Below are 16,740 nucleotides of genomic sequence, written 5' to 3'. Positions count from 1 at the left end.
AACAAGCTAAGAGCAGGTTATTAGGCCACAACAAACCATTGCAATTGTCCTGTCTAATCTCATGAATAACACCGGTCAAGGACTCTCTAGAGCTTATCTTGTTTAAAATAAAGCATATCTTCTAGAAATAAGTGGATAGAAGTAAGAAATAAAAGTATAATTTAAAAATGTTCAGTGACAGATAATCTATCACAACTGTTCTGTTCGTGCTATTCCAAAGGTTAATTACCTTCTCTCCTCAAAATAACACCTTAGTTGAAGTCAAAATTTTTCTAGCTAAGCTATCAGTTGCACTGACTCCTAATTTTGCCTGCTAGAATGAAGAGCTCTTTATTAGAAGATTTCTGTTCCACATATACATACTTATATGGATGAAAATGCAAGAATAGAATTTCAGTTTTCTGTCTGATTGGCAGTAAGCCACTGTCACTATAGTCCCCCAGGACATCCTCCCACAACTATAGCTAAGTATAGTTTTACATTCACTTTTGAAAATAATGCATCATACATATTACTTTGGTATAAAATTAATGACATACAGAAAGCACAACGTATCTTTAGAACAAATTAATTTGGATTGTATTGAAGTTACAAGGGAATAAAAAAAAAGGCATTCTTATCTCAGCTTCGCTGTGGACCTTTATCTTCATCAGTTTGTTTTCCTTAAATTGTTGCCAAACTCTTAACATTCACCTATACAGAGATTTTTATTTGTAAATTAACTATTTGTTATTAACTATACGGACTACATAAATCTGCGTTTCAATAAAACAAGAAAAAAATCTTCCAGTATTCAGTTGTGCTATAGCATATCTCCACAAAAAATTGAAAACTGTGTAGCAAATCTCTGGCCCATATAGGTTAGTGTATGACATGAAACTAAGCTGCCTCATTGCAACTTCTGTCCCCGCCTCTCTCTTCCCTTTAGAGGTGGCTAGAGGTAGACCATTAAGTCTGATCAGTGCCAACTGATAGAAGTTCCCCAGTTCCACCAAAGCTACAAGCATGAAGAATAAACTGAACAATCTAATCTTAATGCTAGCATAGTCTAGAAAGCAAAATTTCTGCCTGTAAATGAATAAATTAAGTTCACGTTTATGTTAACATTGGATCAATTTACTTAATGAATACATATCACTATAGTATACATATCAATAGTTTGTATGTTTTCTGAAAAAAGTTTTACAGATTTCCTAGAGGCTGTAAAGCAGAGGTTATCCTGCTTCAGCGTAGAGAAGAGAGGAAATTTATATTTTAAGAACAGCCATCTTTTTTTAATTTTCTGAAGTGCTCTTCAGCTCAGGAAAATACAGAGGAAACAACAAACATCCAAGAACTTGGTCTGCAATCTACCACAAGAAATCCAATACATATACTTTCTAAATTATAATTTATTGTGTACTTTTCACATTTACAACTATTTTTGCTTATAAAAGCATAGATGGTCCATTGCTTCCAAAATTAGGAAAAGAAGGGTTTAAATATAACAAGAACAGTGTCTAGGTCTGTTTGGTGCTCTGCCAGCACTTAATTCTAAATACTTAACATGATACAGACTACTTAAAGATACTTATTTAAAGTATACAGTCACCTTACTTAAATCACATCAGAATTAAACATAAGTTGCATTCCATACTCAGAAAAAGATTAATAAACATGAAAACAAGATCATGTTTCTCCAGTTAGCCTCCTGTCAACTCTGTAGGTCTAGATGATATCAAGATGCTTTAGAGAGAACCAAGCACTCCAGCTAAAAAACTGGTAAGGTATTTGTTTTATCAAAATCTGCACACACAAAACGATTTGAAACTTCACCACCCAGTACAAATACCTAGGTCCTTACAGGTTTGTTTTTCTTCGTTTTCATTTTCTAAGAGTAATAAAGATCTTGGGGCAGGGCATTTCCTTTGGATTAATGACTGGCTGGGGTTAATGGCCAGGAGCTGTTCTTTGGGCCATCAACTCCTCTCAGCCGGTCATTAATCCCCAGGAAATGCTCTGTGCCTCAATCATTATTGCTTAATTTCAGTGCAAACAAACTACTGTGGCAGACAGCATGCTGTATGCTATCCCTTAAACACAAGCAACACAGATTCAGTTAATTTAATCAATTGTTTACACTATGGTCTATTTTCCGTAGCAAGAGGAAATCACAGATCTTTTGACTGTTCTATGAAATCTGTTGGTTGGTCTCATGATCATTTGATAGACCGGACTATTTCTGCATGAGTTATTCTGTTTGTCACTTACATTGTCATTGTTATTAACTATAAGCTGGATGGCCATTGCTCACTTTATTTCCTGGCAAAATTCAAATAAATGCCCTAAACATTATTTGCAAAATGCATTTTACAATGACAGTGTTACCTACCCATGCATGCACCTCATCTTGAGTATAAGGTTATTAAATTTTACCGGATATCTCATTTGACACATCCTGACATTTACTGTACAATTTCAGGCGTGCCATAGAGTTATTAAATTATCAACAGTAAAATATAACATGGACTTTCTCCAGGCTTGTGCTATACAAATATTTACTAGAGCACAGAACTTTGTTATATTTCTCTAGTCTACTTGATAATCCCCTGATTAGACATCCACATGCTTGGTGGAGCCAAAGAAAAACTGTAAATGGTCAAAGGCAATGCAGCATATTTGTTTTTAAAGGCAAACTTTACAATAGTTTGACTTAAGAAAACTATTTAATCAAACTGGCCAACCTCATTGATTTCTCAGCTTTGGGATTATAACAAAAGGATTCAAAGAAGCTATTAGTGGTAAATGAAAGCCACTTTTACTACAGCTTTAAAAGCTGAAAACTTTAGGAATGTAGATACTGCTAACTAATTGGGGCACTTATCCTCTGCCTTTCATGTGAAAAACTGAGTTAAAACTTCAAAATATAGACAATAGGTAGGTGCTTGTGGTCAAAAGCATTTATTCTTTTCCAAACCTTCACTCTTAATTCAAATACTACTATAAGGATGATACTATGCTAAAATAGATGGAATGGAATAAGTGGAATAAATGGAATTTAAATTACCATTTTCAAGTACCTGGTGTATTCTTCACAGTTAGATGCATTTACCATGCATGAAACTTCTCTGTGGTAGGAAAAGTGTCCACTATATTTTTCCTGTGATTATTCACAGCCTCCTCACATTGCTGTGCTAGGCATCTCAGTGAGTGTTTCTCTGAATCAAAGAGAGAGAGGATTAGGCTGTGAAGACAGCAACAGAGAAAGAGGTTGGGTAATAAAAATTCTTCATCATCATCATCTTGACTGGGGAGAATTTAAAGTACAAAACCTAAACATATATCTAGGCCGCATTTCCAAACAAGTTTACCCACCTCACATAAGCAATATGAGTTCCTAGAAAAGATGCGGGAAGCTGTATTAGTATATTCTATTACTACTACTCTGCTGGAAGGCATGGTGTGCAGCATGTCCATGAAAAGCCTGGGCTGAAATGCTGCTAACAAACTTGAGTTGAAGGTAGTGGGGCAGGGAGGCCTCTTGCAGAACCTGTTTTGACAATGCCCTCTCTTTTTTCCCCTGAAAGACAGGGTATGTCTTAAGTTGGTTTTTATATGGGTCTGCAGTTTAGAAGGTTGTTTCATGCAATTCTGTTCTTTCAGATGTTAATACATATAGGAGAAAAATATCTCCACAAAGGGTTGCCCTATTTGTCTAGACTACAATATAGTAATGGGAACACACACACTTCTACATAAAAATAGTTTGATATATACCAAATTGAAGAAGGTTGCCAAGTTGAAAAGGCATGACAGAGCTCAAAGCAAAGAGCTTTGTTAAGATTGTACGAGCGGAAAGAAGTACACAACAGGCTAAAAAAAGAAAAAGCACCAAATATATATTCAGATCCAAATATGGCATTTTAATCTAAAAAATATGAACAATTGGTTGAGTGAAGTCACCCAGGTCATTCTGAGCACACAGATGTCAGGTATTGAAAAACACTATTGCACTTTGATTCTCTGAACAAGAATTTCCAGTCTTTTCCTGCATGGTTTTGCTTTCAAGTATAAGCAGACCACATTCATTAAAACCAGATGCTACTGTCTCTTTGCTCCATTTCAGTTATCAATATCATGTTTGAAAGTTTCAAAACATTTTAATAAAAATTTGACTGTGTTTGTGATCACATCAGGCGAGGCTGGGTTAAGATGCCAAATTCCATAGGCTGTCTTGCAAAGAGAACAGAAAAATCCAGATAATTCAAACTGTACTCCCCCCCTTTTCTTTAAAACAGTATTAAAATTACTTGTGCATTCCAGAGCAAAAAGCAAACAAATAAAAAAATCATCAAACCCAAACAACAGCTAAAACCCTAGGTAATAAGAAAACATATGTCATCTGACGACACACCCTGGGGACTTTCTGTCAGCTGGATGGAGTACTAGCCATGCTTTTTCCCTGTTTTATTCTACTGTGGGAGGCCTCAGAGGAGGAAAATACAGAATACATCTACTTTGACTTTGCTTTTGCTTCACTAGTGAATGTTATTCTAAGGGGATCTATTCTCTGCTTCCTGCATGTTGCTCCAATAGCTAAAATGGAGGTGGTCCAGAAAAATCATGTGTTCAAAGCCTGGATGCTCAGTTTGCAGCTCAAGCCCATTCTCATATTCTGAGATCTACTAGGCTCCAGGGTTTATGCCAAAGTTCAGAAATCATGGCTCTAATTTAGGTTATTATCATTATGGGAGCTTTTAATGGATTAGCTTTCTACATTTTCCTTGTTTAGGCAGATACACACAGTATGGCGCTTGGCATTGCTCTGAGCTGCTTACATTTCGATCTTTTCATTTCTCAGATTTCTTACGATTTACCAGGTAACAGCTACAATATTATTCTCAAACATTCCATTGCTGGCAGTTGTTAGATATGACTCCATAGCCTGTTCAGATCCCATTACCTTCTGATTTATTGATTTTTCCTCTCTTTGTTGCTGCTTCTCTACAAAGCAGATTTTCTTCCTCCTAACTATGTTACAGATTCCTATAATGAGAATGGCTCCTTCATTTCTTTCACATATAGTGTTTCATTTTATTAAAAGGTATCTGTATTTGCAAGAACCTACTGTCCTTCATCAGAACCTTGTAATAAATCACTGGATCTGTTCAACTTCATGGTGAACACTCGCTTCCATCACAGAACAGCTCTAGAGAAAGACAGTCTTGGTTCAAGTGATAACAGCTGAGTCTTGACACCAGTGAATTAAGCAGTAAAAATACTTGTTTCACCCAGGCCAGAATTTCACTCCAGAACTGGAATAAAAACAGGGCAAGGATGGGATTGAGGCATATTTATGCGAGGAAACTTTCAAATATATACTAAAAGTTCTAATTCTTCAAATGGTATGTCTATTTCACTTCCCACTCCTAAAATAATACACAATGGATCTTTCAGTGAGATTATGAGTAGCTGGATATTTCAATAACAGGTAATGATCCGTTGTTTTTTTTTATTTTATTTTTGCCTATTTTTAAAACAAAGCCATTTGATTGAGACAAGAATAAACAGGCAGTGACATGAGTAACTTTAGTGATCCTTTCTGTGAGAAAGATATAATTGCCTTAAAATCACTCCACTTAATAAAGGTACATTACTTTGAAAGCATGTTAGGAAACCTCCCTTTGATACATCCAAAGATACTTTATATATTCATACGCTTCAGATTTCAAGATACTTACATGTACACATGTCAAAATGAATGGGAATACAATGCAGCTCTTAAATAAGTAATACATTGTTAAAGAAGCACTGTTTCAGTCTTCTACAGGCCTCATTTTAGACAATTCATTTTGAAATTGTCAAGTGTCCCCATGTCCTCAAAAAACGACTATGAAAAATATAACCCTGATACAACTATCCTGATAGATACCAAAACTTGGCTCATGAGCACTGTTAATTCACAGATCTTTCCTTCACAGGTCACAAAAATTCTGCTCAGTAATACAGTTCTACCCCCTCATCATTTCTATCTACCAAACCACAGTTAAATGCTGTTAAAACAGAAGATCATGTCTGCACAGCTGCAAATTGGAGGGTCCCACTGTGATCATGAATCGGTTGAAACATACCTTGTGTGATTGCAAACATGTAAAGAAGTACTATGTAGGACCATCTCTGTATTTTGATGTGATCCATACTAAAAATGATTGGGAACCTTGAGGCAGGAGAATGTACCATGAATTGTAAGCACTTTCAGGGAGGCTGAATTAGATTTTGTGAAGAAAGGCAGTTTGAAAGAAACAGATCTTTTCGAAGAAAAATTGAGTGACTTTCCATTAGTTCACTGTTTTGTGGTACAATGGCCACTCTAGCGTCTACAAAAAATTGGTGCTGATTTCTGTTTTATTTTCCTATGTTGAAACTAAAGCTGAGATACTGTACATTTTAGTTCTCCCAGCCATTACATCCTTTTTCCAGCTGTAAATTTTGCCTGGGCAGACAAAGTGGACTCTGATGATTTGTCAGAGATTTACAGACGGCCAGAAGAGAAAGGAAGCCTTAGCTGTAGACCTGGTCCGCATCTGCACAAATTATCTGGGCAGTACGCGTGCAGTTGATCCAATACAAATTGGCCTTGTTGGCCTCTCCACACATGCACTACTTGACATCTTCTCTTCAGAAAGAGTGAGACAGAGGTATCAGTAATCTTGAAAATCTTGTTTAGTAAAATCCCAGTGATCCTAAAAAAAGTGTTCCCTGAGTGGGAATTTTAATCTTAGTTTACTTTGTTGCTCCTTTTTTTCTCTGAGAGATTTCCATTCTCTTACAGTGTAAATACTATTAAACTTACCTCATTCAAATGGAGCAAATAAGAAATAGGCATAGATGTTCTCCTTGGGATAAAGGATTTCCTTAGCTATTGGGTGGTAGTGAAATCCATTTGTCCACCCTGAACACAAAGCCACTTTGTAACCACAGTTAGAATGGAGATTAGTATTTTTTAGTCTCAAGATGACATAATAAATTCCTATTTATCCAGGGGGTCCTGATGGCTAGGCATGACTTTTTGAGGGATTTTCTTTGGATGAAAGGAAGAATTCCTAAAATAGAAGGCATTCTGTCTCACATGCCATGCCTTCAGGGTGTGGCCACTCTTGGAAACCTTCACTTCTCAGATTAACTCAGATGATTTATATAGCACTGAAGACACAGTTGTCTAAATAAGAGAGAGGAAGGAAAATCACATTGTAGGGCCACCATGATGGTTAAAAGAGTGGCTAAATTCAAACAAACTCTCTTACAAAATTGTCCTGTTTACCAAGTAAAACCTGAGATAGTCACATACTGTCTACCCAGCAAATCTCCTTCTAAGGGCTTCCTTTCTGTTGGGGTTTTTGGTGTTTTTAAAACTTTACCTATAATCTCTTCAGGCAATCTGTGCTGTAGTTTGTATTTCCTCAGATCACATGCTATGTGCATTTGAAACATAAGGAATCACAAAAGACTACAACTGCAAAGGAACGTTCTCTGTAACAAGTACCCCAGGTACTACCCTCTGTATCCTTCTATTCCTGAGACACCATATACGTTGTCTTTGAGGAAGAGTCCTAAAACTGCATGTTGGTCACATCTGATACTTGTGGATCGTAACAGTAATGTAGTGCACAAAGGAAGCTGACAATTATGTTGCTCCTTGAAATTCTTGGGTATTTTCTAAAATAAATGGCTGGCTTGTCTGCACTCACAATTATCAAGCCAAATGGAATTTTAAAAGCTCAAGGAATTCACATTTCTGGGTTTAATCCTTGTCTAAGGACCAATTCACTCTACCTAGAAGGATGAGTTACTAAAAGCAGGAGTAAAATATGCAATGTCACTGGCAATGCTTCTTTAATTTCCTCCTACTGTCATAACTGGCACATATAAGTAAAAGCCCACCTAGCAATAAAATGGCAACTCATTGCTAGACAGCAACAGATTAGTAAAAAATAAAGTGATGAGGTTGGGATTACTTGACACACCACTAAAGCCTTTCCTTGTCACGTGTCATGAAGCATCTGCTACACTGTGTGGTGCTAAGTGGAGGCTAATGACCCTTTAGGTCCCCTGGCAAGTTCTCCTTGACAACAAAGCGTAAATGGCTCTTTAATACAGCCAACCCCTATTGAAATGAACCTTCTAAAGCCAACAAGTAGTACTGGGGTCTTCTTTAGCATGGCATCTTATCTCTTTGGGACTGCAGTGAAGGGGGGGACCTAAGTTAGTCGAAAAATGATTTATGTAGGCTTTACACATAAACAGTAACTTACAATTTCCTAAGTTCTGTGGTTCGCTGTAAGACTGCTTGTGGGTGCAGCACATCTTGAATGCCTTACACAGGAAAGTGAATCAGAAGGAGAAAAGTTTTCCAAATTAAGAAGCAGAGAAGGTATACCTAAAGGAAAATAAGCTGAATGCTATGAAGGAAGTAAAAGTTAGCCTCTTTTTAGTTGTACTAAGAGAAAAGAAGTCAAATGCCAAAAGAAACCTAGAAAATAACAGAGATACAAAAACCTAGAATTTATATAGATGCCTTTGAATTTCCTTAAATATAAACACAAGGACACTGAGACAGTTTTTCAGGGACCAAAAAAGAAAATAAATAGTTTTACTCAGTTGTTGGATGGAAAAATAAGCAGCAGGAGTTCTGACTTAATTTCAGATCTGCCATTATCCTGATTAGCAACCTTTATATAGCTATTTACTTCAGTTTAGTTCTTTCTTAAATGCAAATAAAAAAATAATCTCATAGAGGAAATTTTACAACTTCTCTTTTGTATAATGATTTAAAGATAAAAAAATCCTATTTTAAAGGCTATTAATGCAGAAAGTATATTCTTTTATTGAACAGTTTATAGAGGCTCCATACACAGTCCATGGCTCCCAGTAAAAGAGAGACTGACAAACTGGAGTGAGTCCAGAGCAGGACCAGTAACCTGGTCTGGAGCACAAGACGTAAGAGAGGAGGCTGAGAGCTGAGTCTGTGAAGACAATTCTTAGGGTTTCTGTTGTTCAGCTATCTGGTGGGCAGCTATCTGGAAGACAGTCAGGCTCTTTGCAGAAATGTAGAGTAAAAGAAAAGATAATGAAATTCTGATTGCATATAAGTACAAAATGTTGAAAAGAAGGTGGCTATGCAGGGAACAAGCTGCTTAGAGAGGCTGTGAAATGTCCATCCTTGGATGTATTCAAAGCTGTACTGGGCAAGGCATGGAACAACCTGATGCAACACAGAAGTAAGCCCTGCTTAGAGCAGGGTACTGGAGCAGAGGACATTCAGACCTAAAATATTCTACGATCCTATATACATATACATTGATATTAAATTTTGATGCACTTCTCAAGAAAATTTTATTGGCCAAAAACATCCCACAACCCACCAAACAAACCCCATTTTACCTGATTCAGCATAATATTCTTCACTATTATTGACCAGTGATGAAACTGTTTCATCGTTGTTGACTATCATGAAAGACAAGCCAGCAATTACTACTCTGTCCTCTCTCCTACGCCCCTTAAAGTGTCCTTTAAGGTATTACAGTTATTACTATATGGTTAAACTATAAACAGACATGATCTTAAATTAGAACTTCAGAGACACCCCTCTGAACTTGTGCAAAAGCTGGATCCAGAGCCAAACTTAGAAACCCTAAGCTTTTAACACCCTGAATTGAAGAGGGGCTTATTCTGTCAATGTCCTAAAAGAAATGGTTTGCTCAGCTCCTCTAGGAAGCGTAAGAGGATGAAATCTTGGCACCACTAAAATGATAGGAATTTTGTCATAGACTTGGCAATGATATTATGATTTCCTAAGTTTGTAAATTTTACAGCCTCGAAGTTTGTTCACTTCATTCAGTAATCTTTTTGATGCAAATGTCATTTCTATGAGCAAGGCACACGGAAGTTGGAGCTATCTTTGGAAAATGTCCCATGGGCTCTTTAAGAACTTTCAGAAAGATTCCACTTTAAATCTCTGGGTACATTTATAAAGTAGGTTTATAAAAATATGCATATAATCACAAATTATTTTAGTCTTGACGAGCATATGAATTTAAAGAACATGAGTTATAAAGGCAAAACTTCATTTAGATAGAAGAATCCAATTTAGGGATTCCATTAGCTTGCATGTTACAATACTGAGTGAACTTTATTTCACTTTCTTGAGCAGTACATTCCAAATCAGTAGTTCAGTCAGAACAATAGTAAACGTTAATAGAAAAGTGTTCTCTTCTCTATGTTAAAGTAACATAATCTTCAGTAGAATCCTGGAAACTGTGTGAGGATTCCTTGAAGTAAAAAGGATTGCAGCTTACTGTCCAACCAAACTGCAATGTGTAGGGAATGCCTCTGGAAAGTGTTTGTATCAAGTAGACATAGGAGAATAAGTACAAAGAAAAAGATGGGTCATCTGTTGACAAATTCCTACTTCTTCAACAAACAAGTGATGCCAAGCAAGATATTTCACAGAACTATTAATTCAACTTCAGATCAACAGTTCGTTGTAATGGTTCAGTCTCTGAAAGACCGTATGTAAAATGCAAATAAGAGGATCTTTCTCCTGAGCAAGTTTTGTAGCTCCTGAGCATGCTCCTGAGCATGCTCTCCTGAGCATGATCTCTGTGAGATTCATGCAACTACTGAAAAACATAAACATGCATGTGTTTGGGTATCAGTATCACCACATACATCTATACTTGCTGATTGTTTGGCTCAAATGTAATGTGGAGATCTTACAGTATTCCAGAAAGTGCCATACCTAGTACAGCAGCTTGCTTAGTATTCTTGTAAAGGGGGCTCTAAACAGAAGGGCATGATAGTGATACTGTACTCTCACTACCTTCTAGAGTTACAATGGTCCTGGAGACATATGCAGCCATGCAACATCTCTCCTAAAAACCTGTCTAAAGAGAGTACTTCCAAAGCTGTGAAAGTCACTCCTGCATGTACTTATGCAAGAAAGGTAGTGTGGGGAACTGCTCCACTGCTGAACATTTTCAATTAACCTAGAAAGAATAATAGCTTTATTATGTCAGGAAAGGAAGACACTCCAACAGTTTAAAATTGTACACCTCAACTATGCAATTTGATTCATTCAAGGAAAACCAGACTGAGGCTAAAGGCATACCTCTATGCAAAGGAATACCTCTTTGCAGTGTAAGATCCATTTGCTATGAGTGAAAGGCAACTTGTCAAGTATGAGAATCTTTAAATTCCAGTGAATTATAGGAACTCAGATTTTGCCAAACTATACCTGTCCCAAGACCTGTGTAGAGCTTCTTCATATGCTCCACCACATGTTTTTTTCACTATCATATTCAGTGTACAAGGCAATGTACTTTTTCTGTATTTGAAAGAGACCTCTTCACATGTTTAAATTGATATTAGCACTACTTGCTTTTTCTGGATAAGATGGCAAGGTAGGTGGAACCTGATATTAAACCTCTTTTAAAAAATTATATAAATATTTTTGATGTATTGCCTTTATTACAGCCTGCATTGCAATAGAACATGTCTTAAGTATTATAAAACTATTCTTAGCCAATCTAACATTGAATATTCTCCACTTATTGTTTTTCTTTATAGTGAGTAAGCACTGGAAATGTATAAGGCATAAGCCTAGTTATTAACAGGTTCAAAATATTTGTCCATTAAAGCCTGGTTTTGTGGCACTTGAAGAATTTGTTAGAATATACAGAATCCAGTAAAAACAGATGGGAGTTAATACAGATTTGGAGAAGACTTAAGCAAGGAAAAAGAAGATATTAATCACTGAGTATCATTTTAGGATGAAGAAACAGACAGCAATTCCTTGTTTATGAGAACATTCTTCCAGTCATCTATTTCTGAGAAAGAACAGAGATTTTACTAAATGATTTTCAAATATTTTGGTTATCCTGTAGGAAACCATTAATGAGCTAAGATGGTAAATTATAGTATCACCATCCCTCCCTGGTCTTCCAGACTGACTTTCAGTTGAGACAGCCTTAATGTTTCCTTCTAGCATAGCTGAGAAGAGAATCCCTTGGCTCAGTCAGGAGACTCAAACATCTGATTCACATCTTAAAGATGATAATGTGAAGGACACACAGCTTGCCCTCACAGTTTCACTCATTCTCCATCTGAGCACTCCCTCAAGTTAGCTGATGCCTGATATAAAGAATAACTATGTTACATGATCTTCAGAGAAATAGATGTATTCAGATATGCAACCAACTGCAAAAAACAGGATTGTTATTTTCAACCCCAAACTGAGTTCCTCGGTTTCTACATCCCTGTTTAGAAGATAATTGAAAGTGGGTTGATTCTCACAGTTTTCTGCACCTGTTCCTAAAATTGGTTTCAATAAGTTCATATTTTTGAAACTGCCAACAACAGAGAGGAATGAGAAAGATCCAGTTGCAAATAGTCTATTCCTTGAAGACAACACTTTGGGAGACAGCCTAAGATTTGTTACTGTATCACTATAAATGACTGTGTTTACCATAATTTATATGCAGAATATTTTCTCTAAAATTAATGACCAGCAAAATCCCAGAAAAATAGCCATGACAAGATCATTAACACTCTATCAAAAAAATGAAATGCATATTGAATGTTTGTGCTCTCTTACTGGTTTGAGTCAATGTGCCAGCATTCCCCTTGGTTCACAGCTGACACACAGAAAACAACTAGCCTCATTCAAAATGGCAGAGCAGACTGGTGGGGATTCAGCATATGAGATGACAAAACTCTCTGAATTTGAATCAGCAGACAGCTTCCTAAATTATTGCTGATGACTCTCTTGTATAATATGCTACCTTTCCCCAAATGACAGTCAGGGGTGGTATCTTGCTAATATTCCTGAAGCTAGAAACTTACTGCTATTTTGCACAGCAACATCAGGATGGATCCTGAAGTGAAGTCTAAAAAGATGCACTCTTTGTGCCACTGGTAAGTCCCACTGACTTCAGCATTATTTGAGTTAACCAGGAAAACCAAAACACATCAGTAGAGACAAATATGAACAATAGCTAACGTGATACATGGCATGCCAGTGGTGACTCCTGTTGCTGTGAATATTTTTGAAGTTTTTTTTCTTTCCTCTTAAACTTGTTGAATGAATATTAGCTTGTTAATTAAAAAACACCCACAAACCTGCTTTAAGGGTGTGTGTACTTATTTCTTAATTCTAGGAATGATCGGTACACTCCCTTTTAACTAAAAAGCTCCATGCTCACACTGAAACCTGCAATCTGGCATTACAGAATATTTTTAAAACAATGGCCAAAATAGAAATGGCCTATTTCTTTAAATCCGTAGGATCTCTCATACCTTATCTGCAACTTCCCAAGTTTATTTTATATAGTTACCTTGGACTGTTGCCTTTGGAGGTGAGAGGAACTCAGGTGCTTACCTCAGAAAGAATTCAGCTCTATTGTGGCCTTTGCAGAGTTTTTTACTGTATTGTTTAGTAAAAGCTTAAATACCTTTTACATCTGGTTACAATGCTCAGGAAGCAGTATAAGAAGCTGGACCACACTCCCAAAGGCAAAGTACAAATATTTAGTGGTGAGATGAATGTAAGTTATCTGTGTCATGTTTGCTAAGAAAGCAGATCCCTTTGCTTTCTAATGTTTTGGTTTTTTTTTTTTTTTTTAAAATGTTGCTTTCTTTTTTTTTTTTCTTCTTTTTTTTTTTTAAAAAAAAAGCTTTCATTGCTCAAAATCTTATAATTGGGTTGCTTTCTTAGCTCCTTGATATATTACATTGAGCCATGCCCTTGGGTGGAGACAAACAGAAAGTCCACTCAATTAAGTTAAGCTATGCTAACTGACAGCAGCAGAAGGTATGTAGACCCATAGTTTATCTCCGTGTTGCACAACACAAATTATGACCTGGCTTCAACATGGCAAAAGACTAAAGGCGAGTTAGCTGAGTTTTCAGCTGCTGGTTCTTTGTGGTCCCTCTCGGAATACTGCATGAAAAGCACCTACAACATTTTTAACTTGTCACGGTATTAGCAATTTTCATGGGTTTTAACACTAAAGACTTAAGCGGAAACCATTATGGTGGCTTTGAACAGTAATAAATTCTGGTGAAATATCTCCCACCCCTGCAGACTACCTTAATCTCTTTCAGGCATGTACTGGATAACCTCCAGGAAGATCAACACTCTGCGGGAGTACTGGAAAAAGGGGGAAAAACCTGTGGATGATAGTCCAGCTGAGAGATAAAACTCACCAACTTTCTTTGAAAATGATGTTAGTATACAAACCAAATAAAAATATTTTAAACACTGGCTTGTCAAAGTACCATGTAAAACAAATTTCCGCTTTCTGTGTCAAGGCGTGGAAATGTTGTGATCAAGAATCACCCCACATTTGAAAGGGTAACTTAATGCCATGCTCCATCAGAAGAAGGAAATCACAATTTCTTGCAATAGGGGAAAAAGGGAAACAGCTTCTTTTAGCAGGAAATAAAAGAATCATACGCCTTTTCATTATTTTAATGCTACTAAATAACTACTCTTCTTTTAATGCTTTCAAATTATTTCTTCCCACAAAAGCCCCAACTCTCTTTTTTTTAAATTAGCACAGTAGCAAAGCTAACTCGCTTCTTGTTGGGAACTACTTCTCTAGCAGAAACCTCAAACTGAAAATTTAGATACAGAAGTGCTTTAAATTAGAAAGTTATTTCTTGCATATAGTGGAGAGATCCTATAGTGACTTAAAAAATCTGCAGAGCCAGCAACTAGACTGACAAAAATGGCTCTTGCACTTCCTACTGTTCATCTTGTCCCTTTTGCTTCTCGTGAATAAACACCTCAATAAATTAGAAGATAGGACAATGAAGCTCAATATTAAAAATATATGCATTCGAGTAATGAAGTCGTCAGGCTTTTGCACATCATGATCAGAGAATATCAGCAGTACTATAAGGCAAGCAGTGCCATAAGGCAACATGCAGTATGATCAATGGCAGTATTCAATTTCATTATTTCCACAGTACATACTTTTTGAAAAGATACTCACACCACAGTGCATACCTTTTAGAAAGATATTCACAAGATATTGGGCAATAATGATTGGATAATATCATAATGTCCATATTCTACCATCCCCAAACTCTGACCGTGATATTTAGTTCATAAGCTTTCTATGGAACGCTTGCAGGTGAAGTAAGCTAGTCATTATCAATCAAAATTTTGTTTGCCTATTTTAAGTCCAGTACAAAACCTATGAAGTCAAAGAAGTTCCTTCCAACAGACAAAGATATCATGCTGGCAATTACTGGCTGAACTGTAAAAACATCTTTCAAATTACTCTCTTACAGAAATTCCACAACCCATTTACAAATATAAAAGCCAGCAGATGTGTTTTTCTGCTATTTAGTACATTACATAAGACTATTGTAGGTTTCCATTATGACTATGACATTCCTAATGACTAACAAGTTAGTTTGGAGGAAAGAAAAATGCTAAAACCCTAGCATTACCTGGACTGGGATTTTAAAATATGTATAATGCTGATTATTCTAATGCCACAAAGCTGAGTGAAAACCAGGTTTTGTTTCCAAACTTTCCAAGAGTTTGGTTAGCTGAAGTGAACAAGCAAAAAATCACACTTCTCCACACTTTCTGATCTCAGTTGGAAGTGGAAGTATCAAATATCTGCAAAAGAGACTACCTCAGTGATATTTCTGACATGTCTGAAGCCAGAATACTCATGAAACACCCTGATGCAAGAATTCCAGAGCAAAAGGTTAGGAGTTCAAATAAGCAAACTTTTTTTCCCCTCCAACTTTGGAATTACAAGAACAACCAAAACTATTCTGTTACTCTGTGAGCATTTTTCTCCTCTGTACTTAACAGTAATATATCCATAATAATAAAAAAGCAGCTAAAAGTGGCAAGTGGATGCAGTGGCAGTGACTTGTTTGCTGCAAATCACCAACCTTCTATAGCAAATATATACATAATATCAATAATTGCCATGTAACATAATGAATTATTCTGAAAACTCTTTTCAACTTCAGTTATTTGATATATAATGAGCATTCTGGTTAGCAATCTAACTTCTTCATTAAATTAATTTGGGAAAATATGTAATTTAACCACTGTTAGTGCCTACAACTTGTAATGCATTACTGCAGGTTTCCCATCATTGATTACTAACATTTACATTTTAAAATATAAGAACATGGGAAGTGTCATAGCGGGTCAGACCCATGGTCCATCTTAGCCTGGGATCCTGAACAGTGGCAACAGGAGATGCTAACTAGGAAGAATACACAAGCCTGGTCTTTATCTAGGGTAATTCCTCTGTTCTCCAACAATCAAAATCTCCAGATAAGGGTTGTTAAAGAGTACCTTCCCTGCCTATTTTGTGTAGTGTCTGTTTATGGACCAGATGTTCATGGATTCATTTAAACCCTTTTGAACCCACTGATCCTGTCTCCTCAGTCTTTTGTGGCAACAGGTACCAAAATTAGCTATCTGCCTTGTAAGAAAGGATTATCTGTTTTAAATGGATCTCCTGTTAGTTTCAACAAGTGCCTTCTAATTCTAACACTGCCATGTTAGCAGCTAATTAACATTTTGCATTCATCTTCTATGACCTTCATGTCTTTGTAAACCTTGATGATAATCCATTCCAGCCTTCTCTGTTTCAAACTGAACAGTCCTAGCTGTTTCAGTTGCTCTTCATAGGGCAGATGTTCCATCCCCATTATCGTTTAAGT

This window comes from Mycteria americana, chromosome 4 (assembly GCF_035582795.1).
Source record: "Mycteria americana isolate JAX WOST 10 ecotype Jacksonville Zoo and Gardens chromosome 4, USCA_MyAme_1.0, whole genome shotgun sequence".
Taxonomy (NCBI): Eukaryota; Metazoa; Chordata; class Aves; order Ciconiiformes; family Ciconiidae; genus Mycteria; species Mycteria americana.
This window is presented reverse-complemented; position numbering follows the sequence as displayed.